Source organism: Meriones unguiculatus, chromosome 4, assembly GCF_030254825.1.
Source record: "Meriones unguiculatus strain TT.TT164.6M chromosome 4, Bangor_MerUng_6.1, whole genome shotgun sequence".
Lineage (NCBI taxonomy): Eukaryota > Metazoa > Chordata > Mammalia > Rodentia > Muridae > Meriones > Meriones unguiculatus.
Window position 1 is genome coordinate 136327479 of NC_083352.1, and position 17076 is coordinate 136344554.

General features: G+C 39.4%; 1 protein-coding gene across 6 annotated transcripts in view; it reads right to left on the bottom strand.

Moving 5' to 3' along the window:
* Positions 1–17076, bottom strand: part of Macrod2 (mono-ADP ribosylhydrolase 2) — a 1947949-nt gene that overhangs the window by 823397 nt on the left and 1107476 nt on the right. The gene's annotated exons all lie outside the window — the stretch shown is intronic.

The following is a 17076-nucleotide window of genomic DNA, read 5'->3' on the forward strand; positions in this document are numbered from 1 at the left end:
GAGCCGTGCTGTGCTTGCTAGGCTTACTGCTCCCCCCTGACCGACAGCTCCAGTCACCCCATTTGTAAGTGTTTAAATTCAGGAGCATTATCGAATAAGATTATCCTCATTTCAAAGTCAAAAAAAGATTAGAAAAAAATAAAATTTTGATCTAAATAATATGAAATACTCTGCAACTTGCTTCCTGGTTTTATATGGTAATCGAATAATTATGACATTTCACTGATCTAAGTTACAAGAACTAATCAAGTTTGATCAAAGAGATAAATTTAGGTCTATATTAGCAGACTATTATAATGAAATGAAATTATTTACTTTGGCTAATCAGTACCACTTAGTTTTAACAAGGACAAGAATAAGAGTGCTTTGTAAAAACAGGAATATGGCACAGTTAAAATTGTGCATAAATTTCAAATTGAGACCCATAAACCACTATGATGGGGAAAAAAAAGCTTTGCTGGTACCCTGCTAAATATTGAGACTATTATATGATATTTGAGAAAGGCCCTCCATGCATGAATTTCAACGATTAATTCTAAAACAATATTTAAACTCTTGCCAGACGATATTAAAGATGATGTAGTACGATCAAAGGAGGCAGAAAATCCACAGCCCTGAGCTCAGGCAGATGTTATTTCGCAGGTGGGTCTGGTTCCCATTGTAGTGGTAACTGCCCCAGTGTGGAATCAGAGAATAAAGTGAAATGAGGTTGCACACAAAGCATATAATGATATCATTATTTTGCAATAAAATAACACACACTATATATATTCAGAAAATAGGTGTTTTGTATCCTACATAATAAACTTTCATATGAAAATGTTTTGTTAGCTACTATTTTTAATGGCTACTAGGCTACAGGGGAACAGTGCCCTGCTTTATTTTATCCTTATGCTTACTTGCATGTGCCCAGCTATGACATTCATAAACTCTGGGGCAGGTTGGGGGGGGGCACTTTGGCGCTCTCATTCTCACTGAACATGCTGAGGCCTGGTTTCTCCATCATTTCTTCCCTAAAGGAGCATGAGGACGTGGCTATGCTCTCCCTGTTTTGTAAATAGAGAAGATGAAGAAGTGTTTCGTTTGTGAAGCTGTGAAAGTTGTGTCTATTTGGTCCAAGGAAATAAAGGTCTAAAAGCACCAGCAGAAAGAACCACGTTGGGGCGGAGCCTGTAACAAGGGTGGTGGGGACAAAAGAAAATCCCTTTCTGTGCTTTTTATCAGCCCCTTGTGTCTACATAACTTAAATGGAGTTTCTGAAGAGTGAGTCCATGCTACTCTGCAGCCCTCCATTTCATTTAAAAGTCTGAGAACACACAGCCTATAAACGTGCTTCCCCAATATCAAAATATCGATCTCTGTATTTTATGCTCTATATTAAATTTTCAGCATCCAAGATCAAGTGTTATTATTGACCAACACAATGACCTCTCAGATTCACAAAGCTGGGAGTGAATCAATATGAGGTTTCAAGAGAAATTTCTTTCATTCTCTTAATTGTTCATTTTACTTATCAGCAACTACTTACACTGAGTTCCTTTCTTTTTTCTTTTTTCTTTTTTTTAACTGTTATAAATTGCAGTCAAGTAGACTGCTTCTAATTTCAGTTTCACCTCTGACTGATCAAGTGGCCAGAGTAAGCCATCGTTTAATTGGTCCCTGACTTGGTTTTCTTATTTGTAACTAAAACAGATCAGCTGTCTCTTTGATGTCATTTCTTCAGTATTTACAGCATCATTAGTATTTGACATTATAATGGAGCACCTGTAGAACAGAACAACATGATATATGAACAACAAAAACAAAAACAAAACAAACAACAAAAACAAACAAAAAATCAACAACACTTGAACATAAATAGGAAGCTCAAGAGATTTTGTTTGTTTGTTTTTGTTTTTTTTATCACAAGGGTTCTTTCAAATATCCCCAGTACCAAAGGCTAGCCTTTAACAATACCAGCTTTAACATTCTTTGATTGAATATATTCGAAATAAAAATTTGAAACAAACAGGTCCTACAACATCAATGAGCCTTGATATTACTTTATATTTTCAAAACTGAACAGCATCTTCACAAGGTGCAGATACATGTGTAAGCAAAAATCCATGGGCAATGCTTTACCTTCAGCCTGGATTCTGAATCCCTTGGAACAGACAATACAGTTAGAATTTCTAAATCCAATCTCATAACTGGAAAGACTCACAAAATGATGCATATCGTTTTTTCTAGAAGCAGCTGCAGCATCTAAGGGACCCCTAGCCCACAGGCAGGGATGGAGAAAGAGCATTTGACTTTACATCCTGACATCTGACAGCCGCAAAGAAGACCCAAGAATATCACAGTGTACTGTGTGAATCTGGGCAAGTCAAAGCGGGTATATGGCTTAAAAGAGTAAACATTTAACTTGGCTGGTGGATTCAAAAGGTTTTGTCAATGGAGTGCTTGTTCTGCTGTACTGTGCCAAAACAGAAGAAAAAAATATCATCTCGAATGTGTGTTGGAGTATGTGGTGGAGGAGAATGCTTACCTATGGCAACCAGAAAGAAGAGGAAGGAAAAAGAGCAGGAGACAATATATATATATATATATATATATATATATATATATATATATATGTGTGTGTGTGTGTGTGTGTGTGTGTGTGTGTGTGTGTGTGTGTGTATAATTCAAGGATACTTATATATATATATGTGCGTGTGTGTGTGTGTGTATAATTCAAGGATACATCTGCTTTCTCTAGTGAGCACCCCCACTTATTTTTTTACTGTGTTCTAGTATGGCTATTGTGTTACAAATCCATCCAATCACCCCCCCAAACCCATAACATGGGCCCCAAAAGTTTGCCACACAAAATGGGGGAAAGGAGGCATTTCATATTCAAAGCACAATGATAGAGTTGTGTAATAATCTTTATAAATGTCAGGAATATGTCCTTTTTTATGAACTTATCAGGAATGGAAGTATATCTCTTGAGTAGTCTAATACATTATTATTCAGAAAAATGACCATCAAATATGATTCAGGTTTAACAAGTCCGTGTATGTAGTAAAGTGTAGTGAGCACTGTCCCCAGAAAGAGTAATTTAACTTTGGGCAGAGTGTGGAATCCTAACGGAAGAAGGGGAGATGAAAGACCTAGATTGGACAGGAGCTTCACAAGGAGAGAAACAGAACCAAAAATTCTGGGCTCAGGGGTCTTTTCTGAGACTGATACTCCAACCAAGGACCATGCATGGAAATAACCTAGAACCCCTGCACAGATGTAGCCCATGGTAGCTCAGTCTCCAAGTAAGTTCCCTAGTAAAGAGAACAGGGACTGTCTCTGACATGAACTCAGTGGCTGGCTCTTTGATCACCTCCCCCTGAGGGGGGAGCAGCCTTACCAGGCCACAGAGGAAGACAATGCAGCCAGTCCTGATGAGACTTGATGAGCTAAGGTCAGATGGAAGGGAAGAAGGACCTCCCCTATCAGTGGACTTGGAGAGGGGCATGGAGGAGAAGGAGGAGGGAGGGAGGGTGGGATTGGGAGGGGCTGATGGAGGGGGCTGCCACTAGGATACAAAGTGAATAAATCATAATAAATAAAAAATAAATACATTCATTTCACTGTTAAACTCACCTTCAAGCATCCTTATGTAAAACACAACCTACATTTGAATACACATGTTCTTTCTATTCCTTTAAAATGAGCATTTTCTTCCACATTATTAGCATCTACCATTAAAGTTTTATTATAGTTATAATAAGAAAACTGAATTCTCCTTAGTCATATAGCAATATATTTCAGAATTGTCTCAATAGCCAAAGGATGTGAAATAACTTCCAAGAACTTTTAGAGATAACAAGGGTAATACAGAAAACTGTCTGGTCCTCCATGTTTAAGGACCCAAGTTCTGTGTCCAAAGTCACAGATGAGTGTGGCGAGATTTACTGTCATCAGATAAGATGTTTCCAAGGTCAGTACACATCGATGGAAATGATGTGTGTTTGCATAGGTGCCCTGTGCTCAGCATGTGTCTCGCTACGTTACTCTGCAGTTGGCATACAGTCAATGCCTGGCTGGCTACAGTTCTGTAAGAGGTTACTGCAAAACATGGTGGCTAATATAACAGCCACGTCTTTGCGTCTTTGTTATTACAGATGTTCTTTGTGGGCCAGAGACTCTGAAAGGAGACAAGGGGCTTCAAGCACAGAACGGAGCTCAGGTCAGCAGTGACCAGCAGAGTAGTGGTAGACTGTGACATCCAGTGCGTTCACTATTCTCTCCAGTGAGTTCAGGGAGATTCTCTCTGTGTGCTTTGCTCTTCTCACAGCCAACACACAGAGCAAGCACACAGCATTTTACTTACACAACAACTCAGCTTTCAAAAAGACAAAACAAAAAGAACCTGAGCAACGGTAACTTTTATAGTACAGCCTTGGAAGAAACACAGCACCACTAACATTGTATTCTGTTGCTTGCAAATGCCACAGGAACGGGGCAGGGGGAGACACGGAGACACTTTCAGATTGAGTGCTACAGTGCCTACCTTTTGATGAGAGCAATAAGGGAGCACGTATGTACATATTTCTAAAAACCACAGTGCAGTGTCCCAGAGCCAGCTTTGTGAACTGAGCTTTGGATACACAGATGTATCAATTATAAACTGTGGTATAAGACAAATATGAACCCATAAAAAAGAATGATATGACTAATTCGATCACCAGTATAGAGTTCTCAGGGTTATTATCTTAATAAGTCAATTGCTGATTCAATAAAAGTCAGAGCCAGACAAGACAGAAATCTGAGATGCTTATATTTATCCATTGCAAACAAGGTCTGGTTTGGAGACTGGTGTGACGGTAGCTCCCAGATTCAAATGTCTGGCTCAACCTAGCTTCACTGCTTCCTTTGTACTCGAATCTGGAAAGACTGTGTGAGCACAGGAAAGGTCTGGTGCAGAGGTTACAGAATCAGCTCCCTCCTACCCGGCGTGGGCGTGTCTACCTCTGCACTCCAGGAAGGAAAAGCGGCCTCAGCACTGCTCTCTTTTCACAGAGGAAAGCCAAGAGAACGGAAATGTAATTTGTACGTTTAATCAACATTTCCAATGCAGCTCCCTGAAAGGTGCGGAAAATGAGGGGGCTGGCCCTCTGTGTCTCAGACTGGAGTGTGCAGGACGAAAGGAGCCTTTTCTGTTCATCTACTTCTGAAATCAATCCATCGATAAATCAGCTCTTGTTTTGAAGCCCTGCACTTCCCCCAATTTATCCTGGGAAATTAGTCTGAACGGCGCAGGAAAGGAGGGAAGTGTGGAAGGCTGCCTTTACCGGAGTATACAGATGAGCCCTTATCATTTCCGAAAGCATAAATTGAAAACATGTGTGAGTGGAATACCTAATACATACTTAAAGCATGAACTGTTTACATAGATTCAATCAGACTTATGCTTGCCAAAACAAATGCAGCTAAAACATTCTGTGAAAAAATATTAGCATAATGATTTTAAAGCAAATGTGAGAGTGCATATAGGTTGTTCTCATCCTTTGCCATTTGAGGAGTGACTGTGCTACGTTCATCCTGTTAATGAACAGTCAGACCAAGTATAGAATCAATTACATGTTGCTTTCATTCACTCCACTCTTGTATTCATAAGTGAAATCGGCCCATCTATCAGTCTGCATAATGATGCCATGCCCATTAAATGATATTTAAATCACATTTAAATTGCATGAATTTTAAGGAGAAAACCAATGCATGGAATTGAATTGATTTTCTTTTCTAGAGATAAGAACGGAAAACCAAGTGCTAAAGGTACTATTTGTGAATCTTATTGACCAATTTATATGACAAACAACACCAGTCCACGACCCGAAACAGAATGCCTCAAGTTCAGTTAACAGGAAATTGAATTACCACCTGATCGCATTACAGAATAAATGCTGCTTTTTTCTTCCCGTCAATGTTTTCATATTCATGCTTTTAAAGCTTGCTTTTTTTTTTTCTTATTGTATTTCAAGAAACAAGCAATGGTCCATAAAATGTTCCTTTCAAAAGTGAAGCAGCCTTCAGTAACAGTGTAGGTCGGCTCTTGCCTTACTCCAGCTTTCAGAGTGTGGCTTATTCATTCCTGTACATTTGTTTGGTTAGATGACGTGTCTCTCTGTCCACAGAGAGCAGCCCACCACCTTCTTACATGAATTTAGAATAAACTAATACTTATATCACCTTATAATATTTCCTTTGGGTCTGTGAGTTGGCTTTTCTTTTTCTTTTAAAAATGGTTTGGTTTACTTGCTCATCCTCCTCGGTGCTATAACTTCCTATGTCTAAGATTAAACAATTAGCTGGTAACCAATATTTGCCTTTTTCAGCCAGTGAACACACACAGATAGCTCATATGTTTATAAGATGTTGAAGCTCAAACATATGTACCAAGCTCAACTGGAGAGCTGGATTCATCTTTTCATGAGATTGCATTAACAGTGTTATGTTTGGGACATCATATGCTAAAGACATTTTACATTTGATTGATTTCAATGCTATGAGGTTTTAAGCTCAAGTTATAAGATAATATTCAATCACGTTGTGCCCAAGTGTCTTTTATATTAAAAAATGTAAGAGACAAAGTTCATCTTTAATTTTGCATTAATTTCTTCCTTGAAATATAGATCAATTTAAGACTGCCCTTGTTATAAAACAACAAAACATTGAGCTTGCTAATGGACTGTGCCCTGTTTCAAACTGAGCTCGTATATATATATAGCCCTTAAAAAAACACAGGTTGTGATATGTAAATAAAAATCCTATAGTCAAGCAATTGGTGTCTCTGAAATTCCACAGGATAATGGGCATCTAGATTATAATAGGACTATTTCCAATAGAGATAGGTCATAGAGGGAGTGTGGGAAGCTGTGTTCCCCACAAAAATTCCAACATTCAAAGGCAATTTACAACCAAATCAAAGAGAACATATCCTAGAAGGAAGTGAGTCAAAGACATGGCATTTCTATTGCTTCCACAGTAGGGGTGAGGAGAGAAAGAGGCCCAGACAGACAATCTGACTTTTTCAAGGATGATGATAATAAGGTCTTTGTTTTGCTTTAAGAAGTGACAGCAACTTAGCCTTTTCAGAGACATGTAAAACAGCACTGTATTCAAGAAGACAAGCTTTAGAAACTCATGTAATAGGCAAAAAGGAATGAATGTAGGTCTTCAGGGGCATTTCTGAATATAGTGACTCAGTGAGAACTTAATGTTTCGAGGGAGGTACATGGGTCATGGAGGCTTGCACTGAGGTCCTGAATGCGCACCTGTTCTGTCACCACAAGCCCAAATAAGAAAGAGTCTTCTGCAATCATTCACTCACTCGTGGATTCTGTTTCTTATTCAAGAATGACATGTCACTGGGTACTGGGATTTGGGGACTGGTAGCCATGGCTAGCTTAGAACCTCTTCTGTTGCCCAGGCTGGTTTTGCAGTTATAAGAATCATCTTGCCTCTCTTTCTTTGTGCTGGGATTGCAGGCTGACACCATGCCAACGAGTACAGGTTTATGAAGCAGGTATTCCATTCATCTTCACCATGTGAACAATTTGTTTTCTCATTCTAAAAATGTCCTGGAATTGGAGTACCCTGTCCACAACCTTCTTGTTTGTGAATACTCCTCCCATTCCATGAGACCCCAGGAGAATTCAGCTTCCCTGAAGATGAGATCCAAGGTCCTACTATAGGAACTAATTTTCAATGATTTCTCTCCTTTTAGTTTCTGATAACGTTCATGTTTGCTGATCACTGCTATGACTTTTAACATTTCTCCAAAGACTGTGGTCTACAATAATGTGCCATTCTTTCTGATGATTCGAAGCATTGTCTGTCATTGGCGCCAACTAGATACAACTTCATATGCTTTTAGGTTGTTTCTGAGACATTATGCTTTTGTGATTGTATCTTGCTGTGGTACTGGCATGCTTCCTCTTCAGGGTACATGACAGATCTGTGTTTTTCACAAATTCCAGAGCTCTATAGGAACAGTTGCTTAATGGATAATTAGTGAATCTGTGAATGATTGAATAAAAGTCCATCTAATTGTCATCTGTCTAACCAGAGGTGATGCAGTAGGTGAGAGAAAACAGTGAGGTAGAATGGGTTGTCTTAGCCTGAGCAAGCAGTGGGATCTAGTTATGCCAGTTCTCATCATTCAACATGAACAGGAGCTGTTTCTTCAAAGACTCACCCACACCCAGTAAGATAGTTCCTAACAACTACACGGTGATGATTGCAAAAATAGCTACTCCAAAGCATTGCACTACAACAAAGCTATGAGATTCTTTACAAGGACTTCTCTAAAAGAAAAAGAAACAACCACAACCAGAGAGGTGATTTCTTTGTCTTCCTTTGCAAGGGACAATTACATAAGCATGGTTTCTAAAAGTGATGTTTTCTTCATTTACATATGGCTCCTGTCAGGATGAATTTCCTGTGTTTCAGAGGAGGATTTTGTTTTCTGAGTCACAAAATGAAGTATGACTTTCTACATATAGTTCCAAAGTATTAACAAGAGCACAGTTCTTTAAAGTGGGGGAGGGGAGGAGATCTTTGTGTATAAGGAATTTATATCTCCTTCAAAAGGATTGGGTGCTGGCATCTTTCTGAGACTGTTCAATGCAAAGGCCTAAACAGTTGCCATCTGTACAGCATCTAGATGTGTGCAGCTCCACAAGTATCCCGCCACACCATTGGTCGCGAGGAACACCTTTCCCAGAAGGTGAGAACACAAGATTTGGAACAGTGTGCTGACATAACTTCCAAAAGAAAGAATGTGTGCGATATTTGGTACTGAGAAGTTGTATTATTCATGTGTTCAGTTTATTCAGATTCAACAGTCTGACTGAGGTGCGGGTGGAGTGAAAATGATAAAATATTTAAGGCAATTTCATTAGGCACTGTCACAATGGGAGAGTGCTGTAGCAGGAACAGGAGTAGGCTGGCTTGGTCAGTCTGTAACTCCAGGTCAGTCTGTAACCCCACCGACCTCTCAGAAGAGCAAACTCAGCACACACAGAAGCACTTTGATGGATGTTCACTATGGAGATGGGTGTTAGCTCCTTACAGACAGAGCTCATAGTTATGCATGACTTTATTTTTCAAATGCAAAAGGGACACTAGGAATGACTTTATCCAGCTGTCAAAAACTCAAGCTGGTCTTCTTTCTTTCTTTCTTTCTTTCTTTCTTTATTTATTTATTTATAAAAGGAAAGCCAGATGTAAAGTCAAAGTGGATCAAGGACCTCAACATAAATTTATTAAGAAATGGCATTTGCCATTTACTGTTAGTGGGCTATGACACTATAGTAGTATTTATTTTAACTCACATCCAGACAGGCCATGATTTGTATTTTGTGTCAGTTGTTTTCAGGTCTGGACTCAAGTAAGAGCTATTTTGAACACATTGCACTGCGATTGACAGGGAAACCCAATATTCTGAGTTTCTGGCACCTGAAATCATGCTTTTATTTTTCAAGGTCCTCATCTGTGTCTGGCCTCTGTTATGACTCAAAAAATAATAATAAAATTAAAATCTGAGCTAGATATTTCTTCTCTAATGTCATTTTTATATGGATTATTAAAGTTAGTTTAACCTAATGAAACTTTTTTTTTGGAAAATCTGCCACATTTGAAGGGCTATTTTTTTCTTTGTCTGCAAGGTGGTGGCCATGACAACTCTACCTTCCTGTTTCTTGGGGAAAGAATATTTCTTACAGAGCTTTCCAGGATTCAAGGATGAAAGTCTATGATCACTGCTATGAAGCTGGTTGTTTCTAGTGGGGGGAAGGGCAGGGCAGGGCAGAGGTAGACTTTTAAGTAAGAATTCTGTAAGATATTGTAATGTAAGTCAGCAGAGACTCCTTAGGCTCATTAATTCACAGGGCAAGAGTGGCCTGGCATTATTTCCTCATATATCATCCTATGAAGAGTGAGTTGGTAACTAGTAAAGGGAGAACAGCCAGACATTGAAATGGAGGTAGACAATTCCAGAACATTAAAAGAAAGCTGGCAAAATCTGATGGCAATTTCAGGCAGAGTAAGAGAAAAGAGAAAGGTATTGCAAAGTTGATTCCAAGAAAACTGACTGTGTGGGACAGAAGGTGTCAGGGAATTAGGGAAATTGAATAATGGATGGGACACAAATTGCCATGTTTTTCAGAATCTCTGAGAGCTCTCAGCTTCATAAAGGTAAACCACAGAAAGGAGCAGGACAGAGAGATGGGCTTGATTTTTTTTTTCTATTTACCATCCAAAGGTAAGTAATTTTCCAGCACAGGCAGATTTTCATAAATTTTCCTTTTTGTTGCCTATATCGGTCCTGACAAAGAATCAGTGAGGGAAAGATAATCTACTACACAGCCTTCCAAATCTGATTCATTAGGAGAACAAGATTTAAAGAACTCAATGCATGCAATACAATTTAGTAGAAACCATTAGTGCAAAACCACACAAACAAGACCAAGAGAACTTGTCACAGTAACTCAGAAGCCAGGAATGAAATCTTTCCAAGGAAGTTCTAAAAATTAATTAAATGATATCAGAATTTAAAAAGAAAAAATATACTTATAAATAAAAAACTTTGTGGAAGACCAGTTCTTTAAAACACTTTGTTGTGTTGGCTCATCACTAAGCATTCTCACTTTTACTTAGCAAAGGGATTATGAATGAGTTGTCATAGGATGACTAGAAATGTTTATAGTGAAAAAATTAACATCACTGAAGAAGTTGTTTTAGTGTAAGTAGGAAGAAAATGATGCTATAGAGCATTGTCTAGAGACAAAGAAAAAAGTTTGTTGGTGGAATACATAACTATAATGTCAGAAATTAGCAAGGTGACAAGCCTTGCATGAGCTGAGGACTAAGACCCAGCGGGGAAGCATCTTGACCAGGTTGTCCTGGAAGGGTTGTCTCCATTGTTAACTGAGTTGGGAAGAGCCATTGTGAAAATGGTGGACCCACAACAAATGTGGTTGCCACCGTTTGTTCACTGAACCCTCAACTGAGTAAAAGCAAAGAAAGCCAACAACAGGCTGGCAAAAAAGCAAGAATACAAGTATTTATTCTTTTTTGTACTTGACAGTGGATATGGCTGCTTCACTTTCTGGTGCATTGTCACTCAAGGAGGAGCTACCAAACTATTAGAACACTCTTGTCACCAGAATTGTGATCCAAATACATTACCCAGTGATCGGTAATGTATTACTGCAACACATAACAGACCAAGATACCCTTCTCATTATGGAGCTATTGCTATCCTTTCATTTTCTCTCTCTCTTGAACACTTTTTCTAAAATTTAACAAAATTTTCAACTTTTATTTTAGGTGTTGAAAGTCTGATCACTGAACCGTGGGCCTCAACTTCTAGTTGGTTTGGAGGCTCTTATGGTAGGTTGAAGTTCAGTTTCTATGGCAGTAGATAGAAATTGATGGGCAGGTTCATCCTTTCAGCCAGAGCACAGAGAACAGTTTGCTGTTTATACTGGGATAAGGCAGTGGGCCAGAGTGTCACAAAAATGCCACCTAAACCTCTTGCCAAAATCCTTAATGGAAGAGTTTATAGCCCTGGGTACAAATCTCAACTCCCTCTACTTTCTTATAAATACTTTATCTTCAGTGACTTTTAGAATATTTCCTTGGCTTATTTTTCAGATACTTCCTGTCTTTTATGCTTCATTTTATTTGAAAGTTTTGTTTTTTAGTTTCTAAGAATTCTATTACCTAGATGTTCTTTCCTTTGCCTTTACTGGAACATGTTTCTATAATTTGTGTATGTAAAAATCTGGGTCCAAGGGGCTTGCAGAGACCGATGTGCCAACCAAGGACCATGCATTGAGAGGACCTAGGCCCTTTGCTCAGATGTACACCATAAGCAGCTTATTCTCCATGTGGGTTTCCTAGTAACTGGAGCAGGGGCTGTCTCTGACATGGACTTAGTGGCCTGCTCTTTGTGGGAGGAAGCAGCCTTGCCAGGCCACAGAGGAAGATGATGCAGCCAGTCCTGATGAGACATAGGCTAGGGTCAAATGGTAGGGGAGGAGGACCTCTCCTATCACTGGACTAGGGGATGGGCATAGGAGGAGAAGAGAGAGTAAGGGTAGGATTGGGAGGAGATGAGGGAGAGGCTACAGCCAGGATACAAAGTGAATAAATTGTAATAAATAATAAATCAATAAAAAATAAAAAATAGAGACAAGGATAAGTCAAAATAAAGCGATTTCTTAGTTTATGTTAATAAACACATAATATCCACATTGACTTATTTCTGACATATTTATGTATTAAATTAAGTTTTCTGTATTTTCATGGAATTGTTATTTGTGATGAAAACAATCTCTTAGTAAGGTGTCTCAAGTAATAACAATTAGTATGTTAGTTGTGCAGTGAAGTACGCTGCTAGGTTTTAACAAGGAATTCCCTCCCATAGATTTTAACAATTTACACAGCTTTCTAATCTTGAAAGATATTATGTTATGTTTCAAAAATAAGAAATACACAATATCCAGTCAAAATATATGCATACACATACACACACAAAGAGAAAGAGAGAGACTCAATATTTTCATGACTCAGAACATGACTCAGATAGGCATTCATCTCACCCTCTCACACAGTGTTTCTTTGAGACCTGATGACAACTTTGCTATAAGTCGAATGTAAGTTGTATTCTACTGTTATAAATATTACAGGTTTTAAAGATGGTCTTGAACACAGAAGAGTATATTTCAATTCGAGGAATTGTTTTTTCAGATACTTAATTATAGTGTATCAGTTATATTGATTATAAAGCCCAGTCAAACTGCTTGAAACAAGTATTTCTTTAAGTATTACTTTGATCATGAGATCTGCATGGTTTTTAGCAGCCTTGGTGCACAGAGAGAGTCTAACACAGAGATGAATTCAGGAGCTGTGATTTCCCAAAGCTGCCATGCTGCACGCACTGGGGGCACATACGGACAGTACCAACCACATATCCTGATAGAATTTTTCCAACCTGAAAGCTTAGCTTGTTCTGTGTCCAAACTGCTAACAGTCAGTGAGCTGCATGGGCAGGTTTGAATGCTGCAGGAGACCTTGCAGAACACAATTATTCCTTCTAGCAAAATTGCCAAAGGTGATTGTAGTGATAGGATCATGTCAACGTTTCCATGGGATTAAATAAAACATGTGCCTTCTTGCCTCCTAATGTTCTTATGAGTGAAGATGAACAAACAAAAATGAACATGAAAATGATTGGACTTTAGAGACAGTGAATGGCCTTCCCTGAACGTAGCCTCTGAGTAGAATCCAGCCATTGCATCTGGAGAGACCACTCTGTGGCTCACAGCACTTGCTGCTCTTGCAGAAGACCTGGCTTCCATCGCCAGCACCCATGCCATGCGTCCAGCCGTGCGTAGCACCAGCGCCAGGGATCTGATGCCCTCTACTGACCACCTCAGGCATGAGGAGATAGGTGTGCACAGACACACGTACAGGCAAAACACTCACGCACATAAAATAAAAGGAAATTACTCTTTCATAAAAAGAATGTTGCCAAGGATTAGGAATCCATGGATTAAATGTCCCGACTGCCTTATCATTTAGTTCTCAGGTCCTACAATCCATTAGTTGTTGGAATCACATGGTAAAATTCCTCTAAATAGTGAAAGTCACCATAGTCCTGGTTGTGGTAAGAAGAAATTATCTTTGGTTACTGTTTTCACACATTGCATATATTTCCTTGGATAGGAAGGAGGAGCTTACAGGAAACACAGAGGCCAGAGGATAGAGAGAAAATTGTCCTAAGAATGTTCTTAAGATTCAAAGAGATCCTGCATCTTAGAAGGTAGCTGCTTCCTTTTGCCTATGACAAACATGGCTTCCAGCAACCCAGTAAAAGCTTATTAATGGCACCTTTCAGTTGATTTTCTATACATCTTCTTCATTCTTCTCTATGAAAGTCTTGATGATTTAGGTAAATACCTTCATTACAGGAAAGGTTTGAAACAGATGAACCATTTCACACTTAGCTCCTCCCAGGTTAGGGTCTTTGCACACCTCAGTTCCTCCTGGGCCAAGCCATTGTCCTTCTTTCACTTGCATGAGCTTAGCTTTTCATATTTTGCCCTAAAGTGAACTCTGTCTCTCTCAGAATCTTGACTTGTATAGAAAATGCCTTTTAAAGACAGTGCTTTGGTGAAAAACTCTCCCTCTGTTGCTAATGGCTCTCCATCACCAGCTAGGTGATTCTATAGCCAGTCATGATGACAATTACAACAAACCATCACATCCCACTATGCTCCCTATTTCTTCTCTGGCTTTTCTTCAGAAAATGAATTGTTGTATCTTAAGCCCAAGCGTAGTTAAGATGATCTAGAGTTCTTGGTCAAAGTTTTCCTGGATTAGAAACCAGAGTTTCTGGTTCAGTAACTCTGGCTGGGCTGAGAATGCAGATGGAGATGAAGAACTTTTATCTCTGAAAGGCTCCCAGATGATGTCTGGGATATTGGTCTGGTACTTCATGTTGAAAAATTAGCAGTATATACCAGCAATGGTGGCCCATCACTGTCTTGTCAAATTCTACCCACAACTTCATAGGCCCTGTTGATTGGCCTCAAATGTTCTGGCCTTGATTTTTCTACATCTAATAATAATTGTCCCCTAATAAGTATCATTGCGTCCTTACTAATAGGTCATTCTGCTGTCATGTGTAGCCCTCCGTGGCCTGTCACACTCTGTTCTCACTTATGCTCCTTATGCTCTATAGTTTTAATTTTTTCCATGAGTAGGAAAAACTTCCCAGAAGCAAAATTGATGAAATTTCTACTTTAGATCTTATAAATTATAGAAAGGGGCCACAAATATAATCACAGTTTAGATAAATATTGCACTAGGAAGCACTTATTCTGGATTAAATGTCAATGGAACAGTAATGACACTAATTGAGAGACTGATTGAAATAATTTACACTGCATGATCAAGATGTGTGTGAGCACTAATTGTGAGAAGAAAGATAATTAAAATGTATTTCTTAACAAAGCCAAAGAACCAACAGATCCAAATGGATAGAGCTGAGCCTTTAATTTGACTTTGAATACACTTAGGTGAAAGACTATTACTAGGGATTGGATAGGAGATATGCAGACAGTCCATAAGCAAATGAAAGAATGGTCAGCATATTTAGTTGTGAGGAAAGCACAAACTAAATCTGCAATGTGGTATTGCTCCATGCCTACCTAAATGGTGGTAATCACAGAGTTTAGAATGACAAGTTTGAGTCTGGTAGAATAAAATCACAACCCTCATTTATTCGTGGTAGCATGGGTGTATGTATGCAGCATGTTGGAAAGCAGATAACTCCTCAAAATCTTTTTTAAAATTAATTTATTTACTTTAGATCCCTAGTGTAGGCCCCTCCCTCTTCTCCTCCTGGTCCCGCCCTCCCACAATCTTTCTTCTTTCTCCCCATCCCTTCTCCTCAGAAATAGGAATCCTCACATAACCAGCCACAACACATCAAGTCTCATCAGGACTAAGCACATCCTCTTCCACTGAGGAGCACCGAGGCAACCCAGCTAGTGGAAAGTGATCCAAAAGCAGGCAACAGAGTCCATGTGAGAGACAGCCCCTGCTTCACTTGCTAGGGGAACCGCGTGGAGACCAAGCTGCCCATCTAAAAACATATATTTTTATATGACTCAGCAATCCTACAGTTAGGAATTGTTGGAAAAGAAATGGCAATGTATGCTTCACATAAAAAGTACTTGTACAAGTATGCATGCTGCTTTACTGATGACATGCAAAAGCAAGGTACAGTCCAATGACCCATCAATAGATAAATGAACCATCATATGTGTCTATGCAATATTTTATTCTAGCACAACAAAGAGTGAAGTGTGACATATGGCCCCACACAGAATCACGTCAAGAACATTACACTAAGTGTAAGAAACAGACACAGAAGTCCATGCATCTAAGAAGACAGTTACATAATATGTCCAGAACAGGAAATTTCCCAGACACAGAAGGTGGGCTAGTGAATGTCATAATGAGAGGAGGAAGAACGAGGAATAACTACTAATGGGTGTACTTCCAACACAAGGAAATGAAAGTATTCTGGAATGTGACACCAACAGTGCCAGTAGTACCTGTGTGAATACGTCAAAACCTCTGAATAATACATGAGTGTGTGTGAGCACACACACACACACACACACACACACACAGACACACACACACACACACACAGACACACACACACACACAGACAGACACACACACACACACAGACACACACACACACACACACACAGACACACACACACACACACAGACACACAGACACACACACACACACACAGACACACACAGACACACACACACAGACACACACACAGAGAGAGAGAGAGAGAGAGAGAGAGAGAGAGGGAGACAGTCCACATATAAACCAAAACTAGAAAGAAAACAGTAGGGAAGAGAAAATGTTTGGATATTCAACAACACCATAGTTAATGCATCCTTGGTAAAAAGGCTACCTGAACAGATGTAATTGTTTATTAATATTGGCCATAGCCCAAAAGGTTTATTACAGGATGCTGTTACAGCTGCAGAGGTCCAGCAGAGGATGCCCACCACTGCCCTAAGAGACAGCTATTGCTAGTGACAGTGAAGCTCTGAAAGCACACAAGTCTGCCAGGAGCCCTCTTTAGATGCTGCTATGCTGGATGATCCCAGGGCTTCCATGAGGAATAGAGTTTCAAAGACTCACCACAAAATGTCCTACATCATGTCTTACAAACAAACTATATCTTGCTAAAGCCATCTTGCATGAGAAAAGGCTAGGTTAAACAGTTAAAGACCAATATTAGCATGTTCTTAGGAAACGGAGATATCCCTTCCATCCATCTTGTAGGAAGATTTGTCACAGTGTTTGTCCTTAGGCTTGTATACCTTTGTCAATGTGTAAAAGATGGAGGTTTCCTGGGTGTTTAGACATATCCATACCCTCATGCATGCACGGCCAAGAGCAAACCCCTCACTGATGGTGCTAATAAAGCTGAGTGGGACACCCAC